Source organism: Elaeis guineensis, chromosome 1, assembly GCF_000442705.2.
Source record: "Elaeis guineensis isolate ETL-2024a chromosome 1, EG11, whole genome shotgun sequence".
Classification (NCBI taxonomy): Eukaryota; Viridiplantae; Streptophyta; class Magnoliopsida; order Arecales; family Arecaceae; genus Elaeis; species Elaeis guineensis.
The window spans coordinates 118,165,669-118,175,607 of NC_025993.2; the positions used below are offsets into that span (position 1 = coordinate 118,165,669).

General features: G+C 35.4%; 1 long non-coding RNA gene across 1 annotated transcript; it reads right to left on the reverse strand.

The window, feature by feature from the left end:
• Positions 1–990: 990 nt before the first annotated feature.
• On the reverse strand, positions 991–9,692 carry LOC114913890 (uncharacterized). Its single transcript, XR_012137929.1, has 3 exons — positions 9,598–9,692; positions 1,761–1,900; positions 991–1,258 (listed from the first exon to the last, which is right to left on the reverse strand). It is a non-coding gene; the product is annotated as an uncharacterized lncRNA (long non-coding RNA).
• Positions 9,693–9,939: the final 247 nt, after the last annotated feature.

Consider the following 9,939-nt stretch of genomic DNA (forward strand, 5'->3'; position numbering starts at 1 on the left):
TAAAATTAATTTATTAATTAATTATTCAGTTATTTCTTTATGATAGCATAATAAGATGTCTTACATGCTCGTGTGAAGAGTTTTTTATGAGTATGCGGCAGTTGTCATAACCCCTATCTCGCTATCTTAGACCAAGGGCATGATAGAAAGTTTGCAATCCAAAATTATTCATAGGCCCTGACTATCTCTCTCCTCTCTCTATTTTGAAAATAAATAAATAAACAAAACAAAATCAACTAGTTTGTTTTTATGGGATTGTTGAGTTTTGGGGGAGGGGAAAAAGGAAAATTGAGGGGGCAAAGGTTTAATGATATTTAAAAACAAGGAAGAAGAAAATTGTATAAATGGTATTCAAAACGTATCAACAAAACTCCAAAAAAACATCATGCACCTCTTTGAAAGTGGGTGCTTTGTGATTTTGCCTACGTCCTCCAATAGTTTCCTACTTCCAAATAACCTTTTTTTTCTTTTTTAAAGACTGCGAGGTTCAAACACCATCTCCTATCCTGCACCCTCTCTCCATTTGGGTTGAAGCGAGGTTCCTAGATGGACAGAGCCTGATGCTCATGGGGGAGCTCTGCAAGAAGGTTTAACACCTATCAAATCAAACCCTACCCCTTACCTCAAGTGGCAAGAGCTAGTATCATTTCAACTAAAGTTTGGTGATACTTTCAAATTACATATTTTTTGATATACGTTTGTCAAAGCAATGATTATAGTTTCGAGTACTTGAACACTTTGGAATCCACTACATTACTGCTAAATCATTAAATATTTCTATGGATTTGCATATGATGTATATATATAACTAAACTATCATCACATAACTATTGATATTACATCAAATACGTTCACATGCAGCATTAATAACAAAAGTTTGATCTTATTTCATATTGTTATCTGAAAGAGCCAATAAAGCTGATTGCAGCAGGCTAACCAACTTAACTCTTATATTGGAAATTACATATAATAAGACCCAAATGAGTCCAAATCTTCAATAACCAAATCCATCAGCACTTGGTGCCTCTGGTTGGAGGATATCTCCTTCCCGATACCTTCTTGGACTTGCATCAACAACATCAGCAAGGTCGAGGGATGCATAAGTGTGCACATCCATTGGAAACGATAAATCAAGCGAAATAGATTGACCAGCACTGGCAAGCTTTGATACAAAATATGGCAGAGGAATCCTTGCTAAGGGTGATGAACTATTCTAGTCTGGCTTGCTTCCATCACCCCTGCTAAATTTAAGCAGACCCTATTGGCAAATCCGAGGAAGATGCCACATTGAAAAACAGATGTAAAGAGCACTTTAAAAGAGGATGGATTAGTGGCAATACTATTTAGGACATCAAATGAAAATCCCTACCCATATCCATCTTGGATCGGGTTGAGGAGGTATACATAAAACGAGTTATGCTGGAACAGGTCAGGTCAAGTAAAGAACTCATCGTATAAATATTTTAAATTGTAACTTTGAAAAGAAGGATTTGTTGGAAAAGGTACAGGGCTTCGTGCATAAATTTCAAAATATTTTTGAAATATAACGCAGCGGAACATGTAATTAAACAATTCAATCTACAAATGCATGTAATCAAATTACTAAACCCTACAATTAGGACTTATAGCATGTCATATTACATTTATAAATCAGAAAATAAAAGCTTTGGTATTGATGAAATCAATACCCTAAATCTGAAACAGTTTTAGATCTAAAACCTAGATCACATCTAGATAAGAGAAGAGATCAGATCTCTTACTTTGGTGCACGTCGAAAACTCCGCGGTTGATTTTCTTTATCGTCTTTGGAGCCGCACATGCGTCCGACTCTACAGGTGATCCACACGAGGCTGCAACAAAATCGAAGATTCGTCGAACGAAGATCCGCTCGAAGTGCTAGCTTCTTGCAGATCCCTTCGGATGGTTAATCTAAAAATATTCTTCGGATCTCTTGGACATTCCAAGAGATGAAAAAATATGAGGAGGAATAAGGGAGAAGTCAAATCCTTTGATTTTTCTCATAGAAAAATCTCATGATTTATGGAGAAGAAGGGTTCTAAAAGAAACCTTAAGAGAAGATCTTCTTTTCTTCTTCTTCTCTCATCAGAACATGATCAGATCATGTCCAAAATTAGATCACCATGCACCAACTCAATTGAACATGGATCCACCATGCCATCCCTCTTTCTCTCTCAGATTTTTATCACATAAAAATATAAATAAAGAGAGAATAATCTGAAAAGAAAACAATAAGAGAAAAATCTTCTCTTTACCTTTTGTTCTCTACAAGACATCAACTTTTGATCTCTTGATAGAAGACTCTCTCCATGGATATTAGCACTCAAACCACCAATGCCATCCTCTTTCTCTTCTGCTATTTCTATCTAAAAACCACATAATTTTTGACTCTTATTTGATAGCATATGGGGCAGCAACTTTTTTTATGAAGATTAGGTCAAAAGACCCAATCAATAAGGAGTCCATGGGGCGTCCAACTCTTGGACGCCCCTCCTCATAGATTTCATGGAGATCAGGATAAGATGCTTAAAAGGGTGACAAAATGATAGGATAGGCTTGAGGAAAGTTGGCGCAAAGAGGAGGGAAGAGTCCTTGTGAAGAGGGACTCTTTCAAAAAAGAATAAGCCTAAACCACTTTCCATAATTAACCAAATCACTTCCACATTGAACCAAATCAAATCTGATTCAAATCTCTAGAATAAGTGGTGTGAGATAACATTCCTTGGACATGGATATCATAGAAAAATATCTAAAAATTAATTAGTGGGCGTGGGCTTGAGATTTCTTAGGTGGCGCAAGAGATGATATGGAATCCTAGTCTAACTAGGATTCTTATGTAGATTAGGTCAAACACTTTGAACCCAATCCAAATTAATTACAACCTAATTAATGGTAATCCTAGTTCACTAAGAGTCAATTAAATCAGATTAAATCATATTTAATTCTGATTTAAATCCTAACTTAATTAGGAATTAGGTGCATATAAGTCCTAGTCGAATAGAGACTTGTTCTCCCTTGCAATTGGCTTATCCAATAAATCAATAGACTTAATCCAATTAAATCCAAATAATTCTAATTGAATTAAATTAATTAGACTTGATCTCAGCCCAATTGCTCAATCAGATTGAGCCATTAGCAATCCAATTGCTAATTGATCCTCCTGCAACACTTGCATTAGGTCAAACATCAATCACATTGATCGTTTAACCTTAGAACGATTCTCAATTCGATTAACCATCTGATTAGGTTACAACCTCTTATGTGTGTGATTATAGGTCGAACCTAAGCCGGTAGATAGAAACTAATTTCTGTACTAGTCGAAGTACCATCTAGCAATGGTTCCCGACGTCCAGATAGGTCGAATGTATGCAAAGCAACATTCTAAGAACCCTGACCCATGGTTACCATATATTCATCCTTTTGATCAATAATGCTCAAGATGACTTCGAGTATGCTGTCAACACTCATATAAGTCATCTCTATTGTGTCTCAAAATTTTGCAAATCTCGTGACTCCTCACGAGGATTACCCAGGCCTAAGTTTTGCTAAATTGAAACATAGCGAGATATTCTCTTCCTGAAGTTAATCAGGAGTGTCAATCCCATCTTGACTCACACACAACTTCACAAGTACTTGACTGTACCAAAAATCTTTCGAACCTATATTAAAAATACAGGCAGTCCGGCACCAAAGCACAATGAGTTGCTTGCAAGTCACCTGGTGATCTCAGGTCGGAGGGACACTTATACCCATTGGCCTTAGCTAACTACTCTTGACAATAGAGTATTACATTGGTCACGTTCAATACAGATGTACTCCTATATCTCACCTGATGCCATACCAGTGTCTCCACACTACTTGGTTATGAGGACAACCAATGCATATGGCATACAGTGACCTACACTTGATAAGTTATCGTCTTGTTAATAACTTATCATTTGATTGTGAACAATTTAAGAACCATCTGATAAATCTTCTTTATCAATTGATTGTGGTTCTAAGGACTTCATCATAATTTAAGAGTTCATTTAAGGAAGATAGAACTTTTATGATGAACCACCAAATAACTATTATTATTAGATAATTTATATACTAATTTCAATCATCTACCACTTAGATGATTGACTTTAGGACATATTTTCCAATAACTTCCACTTGTACTAAAGTCAATCAGAAGATATCAAATATCCTATCTTCCACTTGAGTTCATAGAACTTCTTAGTTCCGAGCCTCAGCAAATGGGTCGATCAAGTTCTCCTTTATCATTGATCTTCCAAAGATCAATGTCATCCTGATCTAAAATCAAAAGTGATAGCAATACAGAGTATGCTGATCCTTCAGTTCTTTAGCCAGATTTATGCTCCAGTGCTACGATAGGACTGGACCATCAGTGAGGGTGCCACTCCCAACCTGCTAATGAAGCTCAGCAACTACACAGCTTACATGCAGCATCATATGCTACGATGTACTCTACATCACTAACTGAGTAGACTAAAGTATCCTGCTTGGAACCTTTCCAGCAAATTGCTCCTATAATTAGGGTATGATCCGATACTTTCTTGTTGTCATCTTGATCTGACTGAAATCGAAACATCCACATGTTTAAAGTCAGTATTTTCATATTTGAGTCACTGGACTTTAGTATTTTTCAAATACTTAAGGATTTCCATACAATCTTCCAGTGGTTCTTACTTAGATCAGACTGGTATCTGCTCACTACCATTAGTTAGTATACCATATTTGGTCTTGAACATGGAGAAATTAGATGACACCCAAACCTTTATTCTTTGTAATGCTGGAATGCCATTTTCGATTAAGAGAATTTCATCCACAGACAACACAAGGAATAACACTACAGAATATTTTGCCCACTTATAAATCAGGTTTCTCTTTGTTCATAACAAAGATTATGTTCAAAACGTATGTTCCAACTCTAGGTAATAGCGAAACGGACTTTATAGGTCTCCACCTTCCGTCTGCGCTACTCTGATCCTTTTGAAAAATTCATTCACACCCAATGGATTTTATCCCTTCAGGTGAATCATCTAGTGTTCATACACTATTGATTTTTATGGACTTTAATTTGGATTTAATGGCTCCTAGCCACTTCTCAAAGTTAGATCACTGCATTGCATCCCTATAGGTGATCGGATCTTTGTTAATCTTATCAGATCAATAGAATCGCCGTCCCAGACCTGGACACTGAAGTGTCTGTTCGGCTAATGCGGTACTCTACTAGATCTCCTTAAAGGTGTTACTTTAATGGGCTCAGAGTTTGATCTGATCAAATCTGGTTCTGTAGGTTTACTAGATTATGTCGGTTCATTTTCTACCAGACAAACTTTCAAGTTCAACTTGATAGGTATCAGTTCCTTCTCTAAGGAACTCCTTTCCAAAAGGAATGCCCTACTGCTGATGAGCATCTTATGTTCTTCAGCATGATAGAATTAGTAACCCTTAAAACCTATTGGACCAAGAACCAAGTTTACCTATATGCAAACCTTTGACATAGGCCGATCAACTCCAAACCCAAAGGTGAGAGAGTGTAGGCCATGCCCGATCCATATCTCATATGCAATCTGCACAACAGACTTACTCAGTATATTTTTAGAGTAAAACAGGTAATCACAAAAGAGCATAATCCTGAAACAGACAGAGAATGAACCCTATCGTGGATTGAACCATGTCTAACAAAGTTCAACTTCTCCTTTTAGATACACTGTGTTTCGAAAAGAAATCCACTGAGAGAGAATCCAATTCTCTCCTAGGTATGTCAGAAACTCACTGGATAAGTATTCACTTTTCGATCTGATCGAAGAGTTCTAATACCTTATCCAGTTTATTTTAATCTTTCATTATTGAATCATTTGAACATTTCAATTGATTAGGCCAGACGCATCCATGCCCAGATAGATCGTCTGTAATGAAATATTAATATATTTCTCTGGCACTTAAGTTCACAGGTCCACATACATCACTATGTATGAGACTTAGAACTTTATCAGCTCCTTCACTTTTTCCATTAAAATGTGACTTTGTCATCTTTCCAAGAAGACAAGACTCACATGCTATCAATGATTCGCAATCATTGATGTCGAGGTTTTCCTCTCAAGCTAATCCGTTTATCTTGTTCTTGTCAATGTGACTAAGCCAAAGATAGACTTCCATGACATTATCTAACTTGGGTGTGTATATTACACTTAATAGGCTGTGTAAATATTAAATATTATTTTTTTATTATCCATGTATTATTGTAACATTATTCATAGTAATATCACAATAATCTTCCTTTATTAATGAATGATAATCATCTTTGGCCAAAAGGCCAACAAAGATTATATTCATCATAAACAATAGACAATAGTAATAATTATTCTAAATGACAATATTTGAAAATAAGCTCTATAATTTTTAAAATTAGGATTGGAATAAGACTTCCATCCTTAACATTTAAGAATTTCTCATCATTTTCAAACATTCCACTTACTTGTAGTCTTAGCAATAAATTGCATAAGACCATCGGTATCTAATACCTAAGTAGTAGAATTTCATAAAGAAACTTTAAGGTGTTATTATATAACATCCTTGATGAGCAACTCTTGCTCCTTTCTCTTGTTCAGCCTATTATGGTCAAGGAAAGCAAGACAATTCTTCTTCCTATGACCCTGCTTCTGACAGTAAAAGCAACATGCCTGATTTGGATCGATTTTGGACTAATTATTTTGACTGGACTAAAAAATCCCAATACGAACCCATTCGTATTGCTGAACTAAATTCAACTTTGATACTAATTAACGAAGTTGGGTCCCATAAGTCATCACTGTCTAATAGCGATGGGAGCAATTAAGGTTTAGCCTTATTTTGAGAAAAGAGAATAATGACCTAATGTATATGAATTATTTTAAGCCTAAAGACTTAGACTTTAGTCTCAAGGTTCTTTCACTATTTTGTTCAAATTAGTAGCCTCTACCTCCAATTCGAGAATTACTTTAATTTTCTAGTAGGTACTAGAATCCACATAGACTACACACAAGTCCGACTTTGATCGGCCAACCCATCTGCATCTACGGATAGGTTCATTAACTAATTATTTCTCCAAATAACTTCTAGTAATTTAATTTTGCCCCAGAAATCTAATCAGTAGGCTTTGGCCTCCACTATAAAAATCCGGTTAGGTCCAACCATTAACATGACTATACTTGGTGCATCTAACTAACGAATAATTAAGCCTAACTTTGGTTGGCTAACGTAACCACCATTAGAAAATACTTTCAAGTTGTCATATGATGAGTGATAATTCCATTAGTCAACAAGCACTAGGCCTTTGGGTCTGCAATGATTATTGAGTTAATGGACTCATTATCAAACACCTTAATGGGAGGCTATGACTCAGTTATCTCCATAATTTTATCATTTTAAGGACCTAATAATTTTAGAAGATTTAAAATTATTAGTGATTTAAGGATAGAAAAGACATGGACCAATTTGCTCCTACTGACTTCACCAAGTCAAGTCCTCCTACTGACTTCTCAAGTCATTAACAAGGACTAGGATCAAATTTGGTCCATGGGCACCTAGATCAGTCTCACTGAATGAAATCAAATTCACTGATTTCCTATGTGACATGGGTTAGCATGAATCAATGAGCAACCTAATCAAGACCTGATTAACCACATTGGCCAGGTAAGTATGATCGGTGGGAGGGTCTGCCAAAGCTTGCCTTAGACACCATAAGAAATGGCCAGGTAAACGGGCTCCCAATTAAAAAACACCGATCAGATTTATCTTAGACACCAACTGGTTTATCAGTTTTGATTTGGTCTGCCTAAAGACTCTGGCTCAACCGCTGAGTCATGATCAATGTTCATTTGTTAGATATATGGACTTTGATCAACTACAACTATTGAAGTGATCTATAGAAATGACCTAATTCTAATTAACTTTTAATTAGGTTTGATCAATTTTTTAACTTAGTCCATATTTAATCTAACCCTAAGTCTAACCCAGTTAATAACCTGATCAAAGCTAACCCATTACCCTTTAACCCATGTTATATGAAATTATCTTAGGATCTTTAAATCACAAACCTAGATCCTAAACAATCACTTAATTCTTTTAATTAAATTCATGGCTGAGGGTTGGGGTTCGGCATTTTGAAAATTATTTTCAACTTTTGAAAGATTTAATATAATTTAGTGTTGTTTCACTAAATAGGTCGACTCATTTCATAAATGGGTCGGCTTATTTCACTAACAAATACTAACAATTAAAATCGGTTAGAAAAATAATTGAGCCAACTTTTCAGTCAAGCTGGATTGCTGGTCAGGCTAGCCCGATAAGCAAATAGAACCTTCGCAAGATCCTGTTCATGGCTGATTTTTAATCTATGTACATTACATAAAATTTTATGAAATGACATATACCTAATCTAAAACATTCATGACAAGATTTATTTAAACTTTTTTAAATTTTCTAGATCGCAATGTACCAGGACAACCTTTGCACTGTAAGGGCTAAACCTTACTGTAGGACAACCTACAGTCCGTGTGATCATTATTTTATTTTTTAGATTTATTTTAATATAATTATGAATATGTTATAAAAGAACTTAGATGCTCTGATACCACTGTTGGAAAAGGTGCAGGGTTTCATGCATGAATTTCAAAATATTTTTAAAATATAACGCAGTGGAACATATAAATTAAATAATTTAATCTATAAATGCATGTAATCAAATTACTAAACCCTATAATTAGGACCTATAGCATGTCATATTGTATTTATAAATCAAAAAATAAAAGCTTTGGTATTGATCAAATCAATACCCTAGATCTGAAATGGTTTTAGATCTAAAACCTAGATCACATCTAGATAAGAGAAGAGATCAGATCTCTTATCTTGGTGCGGGTCAAAAACTCTACGGTTGATTTTTTTTGTTGCTTTTAGAGCCACACACGCATCCGACCTCTACAGGTGATCTACACAAGGCTGCAACAAAATCGGAGGTTCGTCGAATGAAGATCCGCTCGAACTGCTAGCTTCTTGCAGATCCCTCCGGATGGTTAATCTAAAAATATTCTTCGGATCTCTTGAATATTCTAAGAGATGAAGAATATGAGAAAAAATAAGGGAGAAGTCAAACCCTTTGACCTTCCTAAAATTTGAAATAATATGTAATATAAAAAGATCCTAAGAGAAGACAGATCTTCTCTTTCAGTACATTAACGATTGATGTCCTGAGAACATCTCTATGCTAGGACATAAGAAGACCTTCTCTAGATATTTCTCAAATTTTTAGATCTTATGATATCAGATTTTTTTCATAGAAAAATCTCATGATTTATGGAGAAGAAGGGTTCTAAAAAAAATCTTAAGAGAAGACCTTCTTTTCTTCTTCTTTTCTCATCAGAACATGATCAGATCATGTCCAAAATTAGATCACCATGCACCAACTCATTGGAGCATGGATCCACCATGCCATCCCTCTTTCTCTCTCAAATTTTTATCACATAAAAATATAAAATAAAGAGAGAATAATATGAAAAGAAAATAATAAGAGAAAATAATCTTCTCTCTTACCTTTTGTTTCTCTACAAGACATCAACTTTTGATCTCTTGATAGAAGACTCTCCTCCATGGATATTGGTGCCTCAAACTACCCGTGCCATCCTCTTTCTCTTCTGCTATTTTTGTCTCAAAATCATAAATTTTTTACTCTTATTTGATAGCATATGGGGCAGCAATTTTTTATATGGCAGATTAGGTCAAAAGACCTAATCAACAAGGAGTCCATGGGGCGTCCAACTCTTGGACGCCCCCTCCCTTATAAATTTCATGGAGATCAGGATAAGATGCTTAAAAGGGGTGATAAAATGATAGGATAGGCTTGGGAAAAATTGGTGCAAGAGAGGAGGGAAGAGT